The sequence below is a fragment of the Schistocerca piceifrons genome, chromosome 2, assembly GCF_021461385.2.
Source record: "Schistocerca piceifrons isolate TAMUIC-IGC-003096 chromosome 2, iqSchPice1.1, whole genome shotgun sequence".
In the NCBI taxonomy this organism is placed as follows: Eukaryota; Metazoa; Arthropoda; class Insecta; order Orthoptera; family Acrididae; genus Schistocerca; species Schistocerca piceifrons.
Window position 1 is genome coordinate 569,287,186 of NC_060139.1, and position 16,965 is coordinate 569,304,150.

The 16,965-nt window shown below is 43.5% G+C and overlaps 1 protein-coding gene across 1 annotated transcript in view; it reads left to right on the forward strand.

Annotated features, from left to right (window-relative positions):
• The first annotated feature begins 1,945 nt into the window (after window positions 1-1,945).
• The window catches only part of LOC124776239 (glucose dehydrogenase [FAD, quinone]-like), a 211,017-nt gene continuing 195,997 nt past the window's right edge, over window positions 1,946-16,965 (forward strand). Inside the window, exon 1 of the mRNA XM_047251102.1 lies at window positions 1,946-2,040. The gene's annotated coding sequence lies outside the window, so the exon portion shown is untranslated. The remainder of the gene's footprint in view (window positions 2,041-16,965) is intronic.

A 16,965-nucleotide genomic window follows, 5' to 3' on the forward strand; every position in this document is an offset into this window, starting at 1 on the left:
AAGAACATTTTTTAGATACGAGGAAGAGTGATTGCGTTGTAGATGCGATATATAAACGGACATTACGCTACTGAGAGAAGCGTCCTTGAAAAACTTATGACATCAGCGTGCGGCCAATAACTTTGACAGCATGGCGGGCATCTTTATTGCAACAAACAGCGAAGGAAAATGTGAGTTGTACCTGCAACTAAATGTACTCTGACACCAGTCATGAAAGCCGGCCGGAGTGACCGAGCGGTTAAAGGCGCTACAGTCTGGAACCGCATGACCGCTACGGTCGCAGGTTCGAATCCTGCCTCGGGCATGGATGTGTGTGATGTCCTTAGGTTAGTTAGGTTTAAGTAGTTCTAAGTTCTAGGGGACTTATGACCACAGCAGTTGAGTCCCATAGTGCTCAGAGTCATTTGAACCATTTTTGAACCAGTCATGAAAAGGGAGTTTGTGTAAAAAGCGAACACATTGCATAATTAGCACCATGCCGTACACATTCGTTACAATCACTTACATACGTGCAAGATCTGACCACATCAGTGGAAAGAACATTTCATTCTGCAGATGCCATCACAGCAGACTATAATCGCGCTCTCGTAGTGTGTTGAGCATGGCTGCAAGTAGACCTAGAATGGTTCGTCTTGAACTACAAGTGTTACATATGCTCTGGTATCTCCCCTGGATATTGCGCGGACTGTACAGTAACTTCATATGAAGAACTTGGTCTCTGGCTCGGTAAGGGAACGAGAAACATCTTTCCAATCAGCGGCTCATGATCGTTACCCTGTCAGCATCACATGTAGGAGTATGTCGACAGCTTCATACAGCTTCTAGTAGCCATACCATATGATTTAGTGAGAAGCTTGGGAAATAAGCATCCTTGTTACCTGGTTGTATTCTTTCATGACTGTCGACGCAAATATTCACCTCTAAAGACGTCAGAGTTGTCAGAAGCACAGTACGAGATGTTTTAAGTGTCACCTATTGTAAGTAGGCTGTTTAGGTTTTTTTATTGGTAACGCCACCTCTGTATGAAAATCACTGGCTGTGCTGTGTGCAGTCTGTGGCTGCTTTGCATTGTTGTAATACTCGCCATTGTAGTGTTAGGCAGCTGGCTGTGAACAGCACGTAGCGTTGCGCAGTTGGAGGTGAGCCGCCAGCAGTGGTGGATGTGGGGAGAGAGATGGCGGAGTTCTGTAATTTGTCATGAACTGCTACATATATTATGACTATTAAGGTAAATACATTGTTTGTTCTCTATTGATATCTTTCATTTGCTAACTATCCCTATCAGTAGTTAGTGCCTTCCGTAGTTTGAATCTTTTATTTAGCTGGCAGTAGTGGCGCTCGCTGTATTGCAGTAGTTCGAGTAACCAAGATTTTTGTGAGGTAAGTGATTTGGGAAACGTATAGGTTATATTAGACTGGGCCATTCTTTTGTAGGTATTATTGAAAGTCAAATTGCGTTGCGCTAAAAAATATTGTGTGTCACTTTAAGCACAGTCTTGTATAATTTCTCTAAGGGGACGTTTCATACTATCAACACAATATACCGTCATTATCTCTACACGTCACTCACATTTTATGTCCATATGATGATGGCAGTAAATCTTTCGGATGTTTTTGTAAAACGTAAGAGCCATGCCCATACTGTTCCGTTACATAACCATTTCCGGTTATACGGTACATGACCACGTTTGAAGGCTAAAATTCTTGCAACGAGGAAATCGCCAGTAGCGTTAAAGGACGTCGTTTACAAGTCTTCGACTCAGTGATTATGCCGTCAACAATTAGTTTCCTGAGAGCCGCCCTCTTCATATTCAAGAATTCGTCGTTTCCCTAGATTTACATAGCGGCGCTAGTGATGGTGGGTGCGCCTCTTCCAGAGTCGGTGAGGTCTGCGGAGGCCCAGAGGCAGCAGGTGTCCGCAGACAACCAATAGCCGGCTTGTCCTCCTTACATAAGCGCCAGCAGGTCGCCAGCTCTGCGCCGACAAGTCGACACTCCAGCCTGAGCGGCCGTGCGGCGAGCTCGCAGACCTCCGCAACCGTAAGTACTGTGCGCGCTGCGCTCGTCCTCATTATACGCGCGCTCACTGCTGGCGTTCACAGGGCGTCTGTCATACACTACGCTTACATGCGACACGTCTTCAGAAAGACAGAAGCCGTTTTTCGCTGTCGTGTTTACATGTTAAAGTTTAAAGCTGATTTGCTAGCCCAGTTAAACATGGCGCCTGGAAAACAGCTGTTGGAGTCCATGATTTAGTCAGCACAGTCGCTATTCCTCTTCAATTAGACGAGGTGTAAACTGCGTCAGTCTAATATTCCTATTTCTCCTACATTATGCAAAAAGCCATTCCGTCCATATTAGCTGAAAATTTTGGAAAACAACACGAAGCCTGCGTTTACATCGGAGCGAAAATCAGTTGTGGAACTGAAAAAGCAACAACCAAAAGCGGATTTCCAGAATCGATTTTGAAGTGTTTACACGACAACCCAGAAGCGGTATTGGGAAATCGATTTACGAAATCCGGTTTAGGGAGACCCATGTAAACGGGGTGATAGAGCGCACGCCCTGTCTCACGTCATTGCCTTCAGCAACGCAAAGGGTTTTCAGATTTACTGTCACTCTAACATGTTTCGATATTCTCTAACCGTCACGGCAGATTATTTTACCTCTAAAATGGGTATATAATATTTGGAACAAGTACAACTATAAATATTTAGGCCAAATTCTAGGGTAATCACAATCCTTACCTATAATGATTGATTCACCTGCCGCTACAGATCAGTTTTATGCTGCCAGTGCCGGCCGCGGTCGCCGAGCGGTTCTAGGCGCTTCAGTCCGGAACCGCGCGACTGCTACGGTCGCAGGGTCGAATCCTGCCTCGGGCCTGGATGTGTATGATGTCCTTACGTTGGTTAGGCTTAAGTAGTTTTAAGTTCTAGGGGACTGATGACCTCCGATGTTAAGTCCCATAGTGCTCAGAGCCATTTGAACCATTTTTATGTGGCCAACACTACGTCTGAATCAGGAACGGTGACCAGGCGGGCGAAAACCACATAATCGATCTGAGTCCCCAGCTCTGGGCGACTGTTAGCAAACGGAATCATACTGCGAAGAATACCAATGAAGAGTAGCCATGAGCTACACAGTAGTTTTGGACCAAGATATTCCCAACTTCTGCCACGCTTATCCAAGTGCCTCGAATCTTTCATTGAGTAATTAGTCGTGTAGTCATATAGTTTTTGGATGTCTCTGTAAATTTTTTCCATTTCTTTCGTGAACAGATCAGCAACGTTGCCTTGTAATGTGTGTTTCACTATCGGAACCAACGAGATACAAAAATGGAAAATGTTGAAGTAAGAACTTTCCAGTACACAGCCCAATGAAAAAATTAATAAACAATTCGCCACGTTTATGTGCTGAAATAATTTCATAAACAAAATTTGTACAGTACGTCTAAGTTTGCCAATCATTGTCAGACATTTTGGCATTGTGCTTCTCGTCTCCTAACGGAACTGGCCAACAACATTCTTCTATCATGTGGGGGTAGCATACAACGACATCGGTAGGTGCAACTGAATCACCTTACATATACATACATTTTCAATGCGTTACATACTGGAAAGTTGTTACTTCCATGCTTCCAATTTTGATAGTTTCCGTTTATTTCGTTGTTTATAATGAACTGTTTACGAAAGATCAAGTACTATAAACAGAACAAACTTACAGACACATCCAACTGTATGACAACACCTCTAATTACACAAAGAAAGCTTGTAGACACTTGGATAAATATACCAGCAGTATGGTATATCTAACTCCAAAAATACTGTGTAACTCATTGTCAATCGTCACTCGTATTTTGTACAGTTTATTCCATTTGCAACAGTCACTCAAGGCTTTGAGGAAGAAATTATACCGATTACGTGGCTGTTGCCTGTCTGGATACCGTTCCTGATACAGAAGAAGTGCAGGTTGCGTAAAATGGATCGGTAAGGTCAGCTGAATCCCCATTTATATAGACCTCGAAATAAAATGTAAACTAAAAAAAAGACAAAAAAAGACATTAGTCGATATTAGTCTTCTTTAAGTCATGTCAACCATTTCGTGATAAGCTTTCGTGCAATTTTAGGTGCAACTTTTCAGCTGAGATTATAGTGGCATTCTTTTTCGCACTTTCCCTACGTTTGCTTTCTAATTGAAAGTCTCTGAAGGTCAGAGTTTGTATTCCACGTCTGACAATTCACAGGTCATACATTGCGTAATACTCTACAGCCAAACCTTCATTGGAGAAATAGCATATAGCCCCAGTTCATGTATGCTCTGTGTCACTACACAGCTCCACTTTTGTCTAACAGTATATATATATTTGAAAGTATCTTATAAACGTCAGAAACAACTCGCGACATATTGCATAAAAACCGCATTTATCGTTTCAGGCAAAAAATGGTTCGAATGGCTCTGAACACTATGCGACTTAACTTCTGAGGTCATCAGTCGCCTAGAACTTAGAACTAATTAAACCTAACTAACCTAAGGACATCACACACATCCATGCCCGAGGCAGGATTCGAACCTGCGACCATAGCGGTCGCTCGGTTCCAGACTGTAGCGCCTAGAACCGCACGGCCACTCCGGCCGGCTATTTCAGGCAAAGAAGAGATATCTTCGTGATAGCTCTACGAGCGTGAGCAGAATTTCTTCTAACGCTACTTATATTTTCGCTGCTGTGCATGAGAGTTTCGAATCTTTTCTCACACAGTAGTCACTTTTATGATCAGTTGGCAATATACTGAATCTAGACTGTTGTGCCTCTAAAGATGTCAGCCGTTACTTCGTAGCTTGAGATGGTGATGTCACCTGGGTCTCCGCCGATACCTTCATTCGGTACTGGCACGGAGCTCTGTCTGTGATGATTTACAGGCCAAATGGCAAAGCATGGGAGGAAAGCATAAGCAAAGACATCTTATGGCGAATACATCCCCGTCCTTAATTTAAGATAGCGGTTAAGTCTACAAGAATGGCAAGAAATCTCACAAAGATACGTAAGAGAAACGGTCTACTTTACTTTCATTTACCTTTATCCCGTGCCTACACGGGGGTGGCATGGTTATTATCAGATGCGGCACTATTAATGTAATGTTAGTGGACAGCCAGATGCCATTCTGTCTGCATGTACTGTTATCCATCTGAAAGAATGCAAATTGTTTCTAAATGTTCGCAAATCGTAGAACTGAGGCGGGATGTGAGTACCAGCCCAGCATTCACTTCGTCGGATGTGGGAAACCGCCTACAAACCACAACCAGATTGGTCGACACACTGGACCTCGTCGTTAATCAACAGGGGTCTTCGATCCGGACCGGCAGGCGCGCCCGAGTCCCGGAAGCGGCGTACTAACGTGAGCGGCTATCCGCTCGGGTACTTAAGAGAAGCGATATTTTTATTATTTCACAATGCAGAGCTCGAGCACCATATATGTAGTCAGTCAACAATCCTATTGGTATTTACAATTCGCCATTGCTGCATCTGGGTCCACGCTATACATATTATTGCTACTGTTAGTTGATGGCTAACCTCTGGGAGCGATATTCAGTGTCAAACAGTAGGTTTGCTCTACTGAAGTGGTCAACTACAGGATACACAGAGTTCCTCGTGCCCAGTTGACGGTCCATTAAGCTGCCTACGAGGATTCTAGTCGAAAGAATCTCACCCCGGTGTGGGCTATACTACGACTTATTATCATGAAATAGCGAACGCCCATTCAGGTACACCAACTCCGACTTCCGCAACAAATGGATGGCTATCACACCGTACGGCTGTAGAAGAGACGGGAGCTTATACAAGTAAGACCCAGAAACGAATTGGTTGGATCCGTTATGCAGAGAACCAGCTGGGCGAGTGCCGCCGTGAACCGTTAATGTGACCTCCAGTAGCGGCATAATTTGTGTTGCGTTGCTGAACTGTATTAGCAACTCGCCGTGCTGCGGGTATTATTAACCCATAAGCGTTCTAGTGTGGTCCTGGAGAACTCCAGGCGTGTGAACGAAACAACAGATGGCTTTTGTGTTCCTGGTATTTCTCAGTGAAGTTATGCCGTTTAACGTGGAGTGTTTCCTGTCATAGTTTCCGAGATAAACAGGTCTCACATACCCCGCCAAATTTTGACGTAAGTTATTTTTCATTCTTTCTATTAGTGTTTTGTGCGATTGAAGTCTCGGCGTACTTCGAAGTGAGTAAAATATCAATGAGAATCTTAATATTTATGTATGTATGCATTATTTTTCAGGATGACATCATACAAGCGTTAACAGCTGACGGGTTAGAGAGAATAGTGAATGATCCTGCGTTTTTGCAGTCTGTTTAGGGGAGCACAGTAGACGTGGAAGAATTTCTGTCAAGTGATCATGATTCTACATCTGAAATGACGTCAGAAAGTAGGTGTGAAGAATCAGATGAAGAGGGGTGTTATATGACTTCTGCTGACAAGTGCGTTTTTGGAAAAAGCTGTGCTACATGTGGTCACAAGAAGCTCCTCCTACAACTCGTATCCTCGGTCACAATACAGTTGGTCACCTTCCAGGCGCTAGATGCGAAGTAAAAATGCTTGATTCAAGGTACATATTATCTGCTTCGTTATTGCTCATTACTGAAGATTTATTGCAAATAATACTTACCAATACAAACATCAAAATACATAACATGTCAAACAAATACAGAGCGCCTCAACCAGCATTTACAAAACTGTTAGATGTAATAGAATTGAGAGCGTTTCTAAATCTGCTATATTTGTCTGGAATAATGAAATCTAATCATGAAAATGATGTTGGACTTTTTGCTACTGATGAGACTGGTCGCGATGTGTTTCAGCCAATATTACTATTCATACATTCTTATTCATTTTGCCTTGCTTGCGTTTGGACTGTGCTACTAAAAGGGGTGCTAGGAAGGCTGACTTGCAGCGATTCGAGATGTATGGGAATTTTTTATACAGTTTTTTCAAAAGTTTTATAATAGAAGATCAAACGTAATAATTGACGAAATGCTAGTATCTTTCCGGGAAAGGTGCAAATTTCGCATGTATATGCCTTAGAACCCAGCCATATACGGCTTCAAAACTATGTGCTTTTGTACGAGTGTAATCCCAAAAGTAAAGTCTCTTATTTTTTTATAAGTACATAGACCTGTTTATTTCTACAATGATTTACAGCTTGAACATTTAGCTATTTTTCGAAATAATGACCTTTCCTGTCGATGCATTTTTATAGACGCTGTGGCAGTTTTTGTATGCCCATGTCATACCAGCTCGCCGCCATGCTTTTCAGAAAGTTATGAACCTCTTCTTTCACCTCATCGTCGGAGGTGAATCGCTGGGATCACAATTAACGCTGACAGGTACTGTGAGACTCTGAAAAACCTCGAACGGGTAATTCAGAACCGGAGAAGAGGAATGTTGCGCAAAGGCGTACACATTCTCCATGACAACGCTCGCCCACACATCGCTCGGCAAATCGCTGCTCTCCTACAACACTTTCAGTGGAACATAATCACCCATCCACCCTATAGTCCTGACTTGGCGCCCAGTGAGTATCATCTGTTCCCTAGGTTAAAAGAACATTTGGCCGGAAAGCGATTCAGCTCCGACGACGAGGTGAAAAAGGAGATTGATAACTTTCTGAACAGCAAGGCGGCGACCTGGTATGACATGGGCATACAAAAACTGCCATAGCGTCTACAAGAATGCATCTACAGGAACGGTGATTATTTCGAAAAATAGCTAAATGTTCAAGCTGTAAACTGATGTAAACCACTGTAGAAATAAACAGGTCTATGTACATATAAAAAATGGGAGACCTTACTTTTTTGATTACCATCGTAATGCGCGAACATTCTATTTATGTAATGCATTTGTCTACACAGGTAGAAGTATAAATGCAAGCACATTATCAATTCCAACACAGGATGTTCTGAAATTATTAACACCAATTGAGGGAAGCAACAGAAGTGTGACAGTAGACAACTGGTTCGTACTGCTTTAGCTCTCTCTGATCAAATGAAAGCCAAAAACTTGACTGTCTTAAGTACTCTGGAGGTAAATAAACCGCAGATTCTAGAAGAATTGGAACCAGACAGGAAGCGCCCTGCAGAATCTGCATTATTGCGGCATAACGAAGAAAAGGCAATTTGTACTTATGTTCCTTGGAAAAGTAGAGTTGTTTAGTTGTATTGATTTGTGCACCACCATCAATAACTTAGTACTCGAAAGAACAACTTGCCAGGTAAAATAAATGCATAAATAAATAAATAAATAAACCTGAAGTGATCATTTACTACAATGTCACAAAAAGCAGGAGTGGATGCAGTGGACCAACCTTCGATATCACGGCGAACACACAGACAGTTAGTGTCTGTATTTTATGCCATTTCAAACATAGTAAGAGTCAATGCTACCATCTTATTTCAGTGCATCGAAAGAATTGATGAAACTGATTATTTAAAAAGAAGATAACCGCTACAAAGTTTCGCAATGGATTTAGTGAAACCCCACATACAACGTCGAGATGTCCAATCCCCTTACTTGTGAACTGAGAGATGTTCTTATTAAACTTAGTTGAACTCCGCTTGCCTCAATATCTTCTGAGCCAGAACGCCAGAGAAAATTGCAGACCAGAAAATCCAAATAGAGTATGAAAAATGCTCAAAACATGTTTGTCCCGGGCATAGATTTTCACTGTGCCAAAATTGCTCGTAATCTTATCTACAATGTGTAAAAACGTTTACAATATTCAATTATAAACCAAAATAAAATTTCTTTAAATTACAGTTTCGTTTTATTTACTGGGGCACTTCACGACAACAAAAAATGGTTCAAATTGCTCTCAGCACTATGAGACTCAACTTCTGAGGTCATTAGTCCCCTAGAACTTAGAAGTAGTTAAACCTAACTAACCTAAGAACATCACACACATTCATGCCCGAGGCAGGATTCGAACCTGCGACCGTAGCGTTCTCGCGGTTCCATACTGCAGCGCCTGGAACCGCACGGCCACTTCGCCCGGCACTTCACGACAGCACTAGTGTTAGTGTAAGACCATTTCATTAGAGTAGTTAACGGTCAAAAACTGTCGGTTTATGCTTAATCGACGTTCTTATTCAGTAGGCCTATACTGCGCGGGTAACAAGAACAGGTGTGACAACGAAGGATTATTTGGACCCGATCAAATTATGAATTTCGTGATGTAATCTCCAAACAAACGGAACAGTGCAGGTTTACAGAAGTGTGTAAGAACAGGGAGATACCAATATTTACGAATCGCTGCTTTGACGCGCAGCCGACTGTTGCTTCAGTCACGAAGAGTGCTACGTAACCTCTCGATCACGACCGCCACGTGCAGTGTACAGCAGCTGCAAGTGCAGAAGATGTTTATCTCGAGTGGACTACTTAGGTTCCTTGTGGCAACGAGAGGTAGGACCGGGTAGGCGATGGGAAACAAATCGTCGACATACACAACGACGCAATGGACTTGACAGTATTGTAGATCTGATCAATGCAGTGGTAGCACTTAGCAAACCGAGCATCAAGATGTCTGTAGCAACGTTTACAAAAAAAATCACTATTTCGCTAGGAAGTAAAAGTCGGTATTTTAGAGGGAGAAACTATGAACGCTGCTGCAATAAGACTCACTAAAATGCAAGCATATGAGATACGCAGCGTTTAGTGGAAAATTTATCATCGAAGTTTGAGACCTAAGTACCATTACTTTCAATACACCGTGGAGGAGAATTGTCTGGTAAGAAAACGAGAGCATTCGTTAGTAGAAGACGAGAGCATTTGCCCGCGAAAGGCAAAGGTCCCGAGTTCGAACCTCGGTCCGGCACACAGCTTTTTTATCTGCCAGGAAGTTCCATTCATTAGGTACTTGCAGGAATATGCAACAGATAACAAATAAATAATCACGACTATGTTTCATGTCAACCCACAACAATATTATTACGTGGTTCAAAAGAAAAGGCGCGCCTATTCGCTAGGAAATGACGTAAACTGTTACTGGGACTGGTGTTTACTGGTTTCATGAATTCTCACCAGACTTAACACAGTGTACGGGTTAGAGGTATACCGAGGCATATTTATCTGTTGCAAGCGACGTTAGTTACAGGTAATTTTAGGTAAAACAATGGGCAGTTGCGAAATTTGAAATAGGTTTAGAAGAGAAGCCTACGTAGAATGTGTAATATCTCTTTATATTCGATGAATTATTCAGATACAATTCTACCCTTGAATGACGTTTACTAATTTTCTATCTTCATACTCGCAGAATCCATGCGAAAAGAAGTTCATACAATAGCTATGCCATGAGCGCATAAGTAATCTTTGTAGTACTCTCTCTGGTAGTTGTTAAAAAAAAAAAAAGAGAGAGAGGGAGCTTCCGAGATTGTCTTCGTGCCAATTAGCCTGAGTTTTGTTTGGGAGAACTGTAATCTGATTATTGAGATTTATGACAGAAGATAACTGAGACGAAACTGTACGATTAAAAAGGAAATATATATAGATTGCTCCTTCAAATAAAAGGTGTGTATTGGAAATTTGAGAATTAATGATATTTGTCGATATATTGCGTAGTTGTTAATCAGAAGGGAACTTCCGAAAGACTGGATACGAACCTGCATTTAATAATCCAAGAGCTCCATTACTTCTTCGGAAGGTTAAACTTCTTCAAAGCCAAATATCCGCTTGATATGAGGTTTCCCGGCTGATTATACAACGCTCCCAAAATTACGAGGCATTTTATTTGTACAGATTAGCAGACTGTCGCAAAGCACGAGCCTGCAGAGAAGAAGAATCTTCGCCTGATTTCGTTCTGACAAGTAAAATTTAAGAATCATTTTGAGTGACTGAGGTATGACTGTGTTTCCTAACATGAATGATTGATTGTCGAACGAGTTGAGAACTACAGAATTACGTAGAAAAGAAAGAAAAAAAATTACAAATGACACACTGTGACTAACGTCATGGCGCCTTTTACTTGGCGATAGGTGCAGCGCTAGTGCTGGAAGAACGAGACAACACACAACACGTTCAGTACGATCTACATTTTCAGTATCATAAATCTAACACTGTGAAGACGATGCATAAGCAATTACCGTACTCTTGCTATTGGCGTCCCTATTACTTGAATTCATATCCCCAGAAACTAAGGTACATATCCGGCCAAGAGATCTATTTCCTTCCTGATTACAAAAGATTATCATCTTTAGCTGTGAGTTGAAAATGTGCCGCTTTGATTGAACCACATGGTAGAATGGTTTGCATTTGGCTTATGAGAATAATCTCGAAGGATGCATACCCACTTTATATGTATCGGACATTCCGTGTGGTTTCAAAATTGGACGTCCTGAGTTCCCCCACGAATCTGTGCACACTTTAATGAAAACTGTGTTGTGCTCTCCTGTATTCCACACTTCCGGTGCAAACTGAAGATGTATTATCAGGCATATCTTATTGCTGCTGATGTCCACAACCGTTACTTAGTTTACATTTCCCGTCAAGTACTACTGAAAATGTCTAACGGACTTAACTACACTGACCCGAAAGCAATATCCAGTAACACACGGGAACCTCATTCACCGTCCGCAGCTCATGGTCGTGCGGTAGCGTTCTCGCTTCCCACGCCCGGGTTCCCGGGTTCGATTCCCGGCGGGATCCGCGATTTACTCTGCCTCGTGATGACTGGGTGTTGTGTGCTGTCCTTGGGTTAGTTAGGTTTAAGTAGTTCTGAGTTCTAGGGGACTTATGACCATAGATGTTAAGTCCCATAGCGCTCAGAGCCATTTTTGAAGCTCATTCACCGAACATTTTCAACAGTCTCTTCTACGCACGGTGAGCCATGAGCAGTTCGTAGTTTTATGGTCCCAGTTTTCACGAGTATAATTTCGAAAGGACTTTATCAAACATCACAGATCCAACCTCGAAGACACCTACCTCATCAACGTTTCTTCTGACAGGTAAAAGAAAGGACAAGGAACATCTCTTTATTTACGCGTGTCACATTGGTAGGTGCTTAGACTTATGTTAACAGCATTAAATCGCAACAAAGGAAAGAGCAGGTAATTACCGTTAAGGGATACTCATCTTTAAATGATTTTTAATAGCAACTCATCACTCATCTCTTTGAAGTAATTTACAGTTATATATAAATATTTGTCCCCTATTAGCATGGTGTTTCGTTGTTGTTGTTATTGTTGTTGTTTTGCTATGATGGTGGTTTTGATTCGGAAGTCCGCTGCAGAGTCAAATGGTTCAAATGGCTCTGAGCACTATGGGACTTAACATCTGTGGTCATCAGTCCCCTAGAACTTAGAACTACTTAAACCTAACTAACCTAAGGACATCACACACATCCATGCCCGAGGCAGGATTCGAACCTGCGACCGTAGCAGTCGCGCGGTTCCGGACTGAGCGCCTAGAACCGCTAGACCACCGCGGCCGGCCCCGCTGCAGAGTCCCTTTCTCTCTTCATAACTACAGCAACCCACACACTTTTGAATCTATTTACTGTATTCAAGCCTTGATCGCCTTTTACCGTAGTACACCCAGACTTACCTTCACTGCCAAACTTGAAATCCCTTGCCACCTAGCAACCACACCTCTCAGTCTATCCCTTCATTTAATCTTGTGCCATGAATCTACACTCCTGGAAATGGAAAAAAGAACACATTGACACCGGTGTGTCAGACCCACCATACTTGCTCCGGACACTGCGAGAGGGCTGTACAAGCAATGATCACACGCACGGCACAGCGGACACACCAGGAACCGCGGTGTTGGCCGTCGAATGGCGCTAGCTGCGCAGCATTTGTGCACCGCCGCCGTCAGTGTCAGCCAGTTTGCCGTGGCATACGGAGCTCCATCGCAGTCTTTAACACTGGTAGCATGCCGCGACAGCGTGGACGTGAACCGTATGTGCAGTTGACGGACTTTGAGCGAGGGCGTATAGTGGGCATGCGGGAGGCCGGGTGGACGTACCGCCGAATTGCTCAACACGTGGGGCGTGAGGTCTCCACAGTACATCGATGTTGTCGCCAGTGGTCGGCGGAAGGTGCACGTGCCTGTCGACCTGGGACCGGACCGCAGCGACGCACGGATGCACGCCAAGACCGTAGGATCCTACGCAGTGCCGTAGGGGACCGCCCCGCCACTTCCCAGCAAATTAGGGACACTGTTGCTCCTGGGGTATCGGCGAGGACCATTCGCAACCGTCTCCATGAAGCTGGGCTACGGTCCCGCACACCGTTAGGCCGTCTTCCGCTCACGCCCCAACATCGTGCAGCCCGCCTCCAGTGGTGTCGCGACAGGCGTGAATGGAGGGACGAATGGAGACGTCTCGTCTTCAGCGATGAGAGTCGCTTCTGCCTTGGTGCCAATAATGGTCGTATGCGTGTTTGGCGCCGTGCAGGTGAGCGCCACAATCAGGACTGCATACGACCGAGGCACACAGGGCCAACACCCGGCATCATGGTGTGGGGAGCGATCTCCTACACTGGCCGTACACCACTGGTGATCGTCGAGGGGACACTGAATAGTGCACGGTACATCCAAACCGTCATCGAACCCATCGTTCTACCATTCCTAGACCGGCAAGGGAACTTGCTGTTCCAACAGGACAATGCACGTCCGCATGTATCCCGTGCCACCCAACGTGCTCTAGAAGGTGTAAGTCAACTACCCTGGCCAGCAAGATCTCCGGATCTGTCCCCCATTGAGCATGTTTGGGACTGGATGAAGCGTCGTCTCACGCGGTCTGCACGTCCAGCACGAACGCTGGTCCAACTGAGGCGCCAGGTGGAAATGGCATAGCAAGCCGTTCCACAGGACTACATCCAGCATCTCTACGATCGTCTCCATGGGAGAATAGCAGCCTGCATTGCTGCGAAAGGTGGATATACACTGTACTAGTGCCGACATTGTGCAAGCTCTGTTGCCTGTGTCTATGTGCCTGTGGTTCTGTCAGTGTGATCATGTGATGTATCTGACCCCAGGAATGTGTCAATAAAGTTTCCCCTTTCTGGGACAATGAATTCACGGTGTTCTTATTTCAATTTCCAGGAGTGTATTTTATCCTCGGTCGAATTCAGTGCCTCCTCATTAGATATCTGATCTACCGATCCAGTTTCCATCATTCTTCGTTAGTACTACAGTTTAAAAGCTTCTATTCTCGATTTGCCTATACCGTTTGTTGTTCACGTTTCAGGTAAAATACATTTTGCGCAAATACTTTCGAAAAATATTTTCTAGCAATTATGTTTATATATGTACCAGTAACCACCAACACGGTTTGGAAGAGCAACATAAAACGGCTTCAGCCACCGGCAAGACCCCTTCCCCCCTCCCCCCCCCCCTACCCCTTCCTCCGGGCAATCCTGTTATTGTGATCAGGAGGAACATAATGAAGTAGGTGATTACAAAGGACGTCTTACATACAGAAGACGAATGTTGGATAAATACGTTGCGCTACTACGTCTTCCGGGAGCATCTAGGTCTTTGGCGTTGGCGTTAGTGGTTCTCTAACAGGGAGTCCGTGACACTGCTGTCCGCCAATCCGCATGCAGTCAGAAAAGCACCTTCGTGTTCTTCGAGCGTAAGCCTATATCTCTATCTCTTACTGCTGAGTCTAAAATAAGAGTTGGCTATTCTAGAACAGTGGAACTGAGTGGTACGGACGAAGAGGTAATAACGTACAGCTGCACACCATGCCAGTTGCATTTCACAAGATGCTGATATTACACGTAGACAGACGTACTGCAAGGCATTGTGGAAAACATTCTGGAAGTCAGTGTACAGATATTCCTGGATACGTTCCAAAAATAATTCATTCATTGTCCTATGAAAGGAAACATCGAGTGTTTGTGTTCAGTGTCACATCGACGTCGATATCTTAGGGACTGAGCGCTATAGGAGCTGGACGAGCAGAAATAGATGAATAGTCGATTACTCTTTTAAGTGTGTCGTGAGGGAAATAACAGAAAACTTAAATCAGAATGGCGAAGTGGGAATATGAAACCCCTGCCTGCCAAATACGTGTCAGCTGCCTTGTTCGCGAAGTTGATCCTCTGCTTGCAAGGCTTTAGGTATGTAATTCTTTCAAAATAACATAAAAAGGAATTGTGCCAATGGAGGGGGTGGACACGAAAGTCCTTGCCCTATGACGAGTATTGACATTAATGGAGTTACAGCGAAACGTTGGCTTGTGTGGTGTAACACAATACATCAGCAGTGGACGGACAGCCAATTTCTAGTTATGGTACGCTGAATAATGTAGGACAAGCAGTGAAAAAAGGTACTATGAGCACCGCATCAAGTACACACGAATGTGTTGACTGTATGAATGATTAGGATATTCACAAGAGATAGGGACATTGATGGCAGAGTATGAAACAAATCAGAGGTAACAATTATTATATATTGACAATTATATATATTAACTGATATTAAAGGTAATATCCCAATGACACAGGCTTCATACCAGCTTGATGTATTACTTTCAGAATAGAAAACCGATTGTTTATTCGATCCCCAGGCAGTCATAGAACTTTTTCTTTCCCTTGTGATGATTTTCAATCAGAAAATTACTACGTGGAAAACATCAAGTTGTATTATGTCTTGAGTTCCGTGCTAATTTCAGATGTCACGATAAATAACTTTGTGATCAAGTTCACAGGTGCAAGGAAACCAAGAGTGTATTATCTCCAACAACCTAACAACCTACATCTATAGCTGTACTTATCAAGACAACTTGGGGTGAATAGCGGAGGGTACTTTGTGTACTACTGTCACTGTCGCCTTTCCTATCCCAGTCGCGAATGGTTCGCGGCAAGGCCTCTGAGTGGGCTCGAGTCTCCCTAATTTTATCTTCGTGGCATTGTCGCGGTGCGTACACACACACACACACACACACATATATATATGGTGAAGCGAAATTCGCGCACTCGGACTTCGCGGCGCGACTCCTCACATACCAGTGATAAAAAAATGTCTCTCACAAAATTTCACCCGGCGTGTACATCCCAGAAAAAGGGCATTAAAGAGTGACAATATGGCAACACTGTGACCTCATGTATGTTAAGTACGTCTCTCAGCACATGTTAATCTGCTGTACTGTTGGTGCAGTGGATAGAGTTTGGGGTTAGCAAGCAGGGGGTTAATGGTTCGATCCTGCGTTGAGGTATATGTTTTTATTTGGTAAATGTTGTCCAGGTGGTGCGGTATCTGCCCTCTAAATCGACAACAGTCATTGCAGCGGGTCCTCTAGAAAACATTTGCACTAACATACTACAATCGTAGAAATGGAAGATAGGTCAGCTTTGAAAAATGCCCTTTCTACGTCGTGGGCCTGAATTTATTCCCACCACTTCATCTACTAGATGCGAAACCTGTTTTCTTTGTGCCCTCCTCCAATGGTCCCATAGGTTAGTACCAACTATTATTCTTGCCTCGTTCAGGTCCATTGCATTTCGTTAGTGCCTTACATCACCAGTAGGACTAGGAATATGCTTTGTGAATCATGTCCAAACTCGGTTCCTATATGTGTGTGTTTCAATATTGAGTCTGGTAACCGCATGCATTTTAGTATGTATCAAAATGCATTATTATTATCATCATTATTATTATTGTTCTATCAATGGGATTGTGAAAACATCACGTCTGTTACCGTTAGGGGAACAGTGTAATTCGAAACCGAATATTTCACAATTAGCGCTGTCGGGATGAATCATGGTGGGCAATGTTTTTCAAAGGTGTAAAGAGTGTAGTTGCGAGCGGAGTAACGAGCCTGTGACAGACACCAATGTATATGCATAAACGTATAGAATTTTCTCAGCGTAAACCTCTAAACCGCGGTGACAGATGTATTGCATACACAAACGATGAATATGTGGATATGATTCTGGTCCTTGGTGCATCTGATATCGGGCTG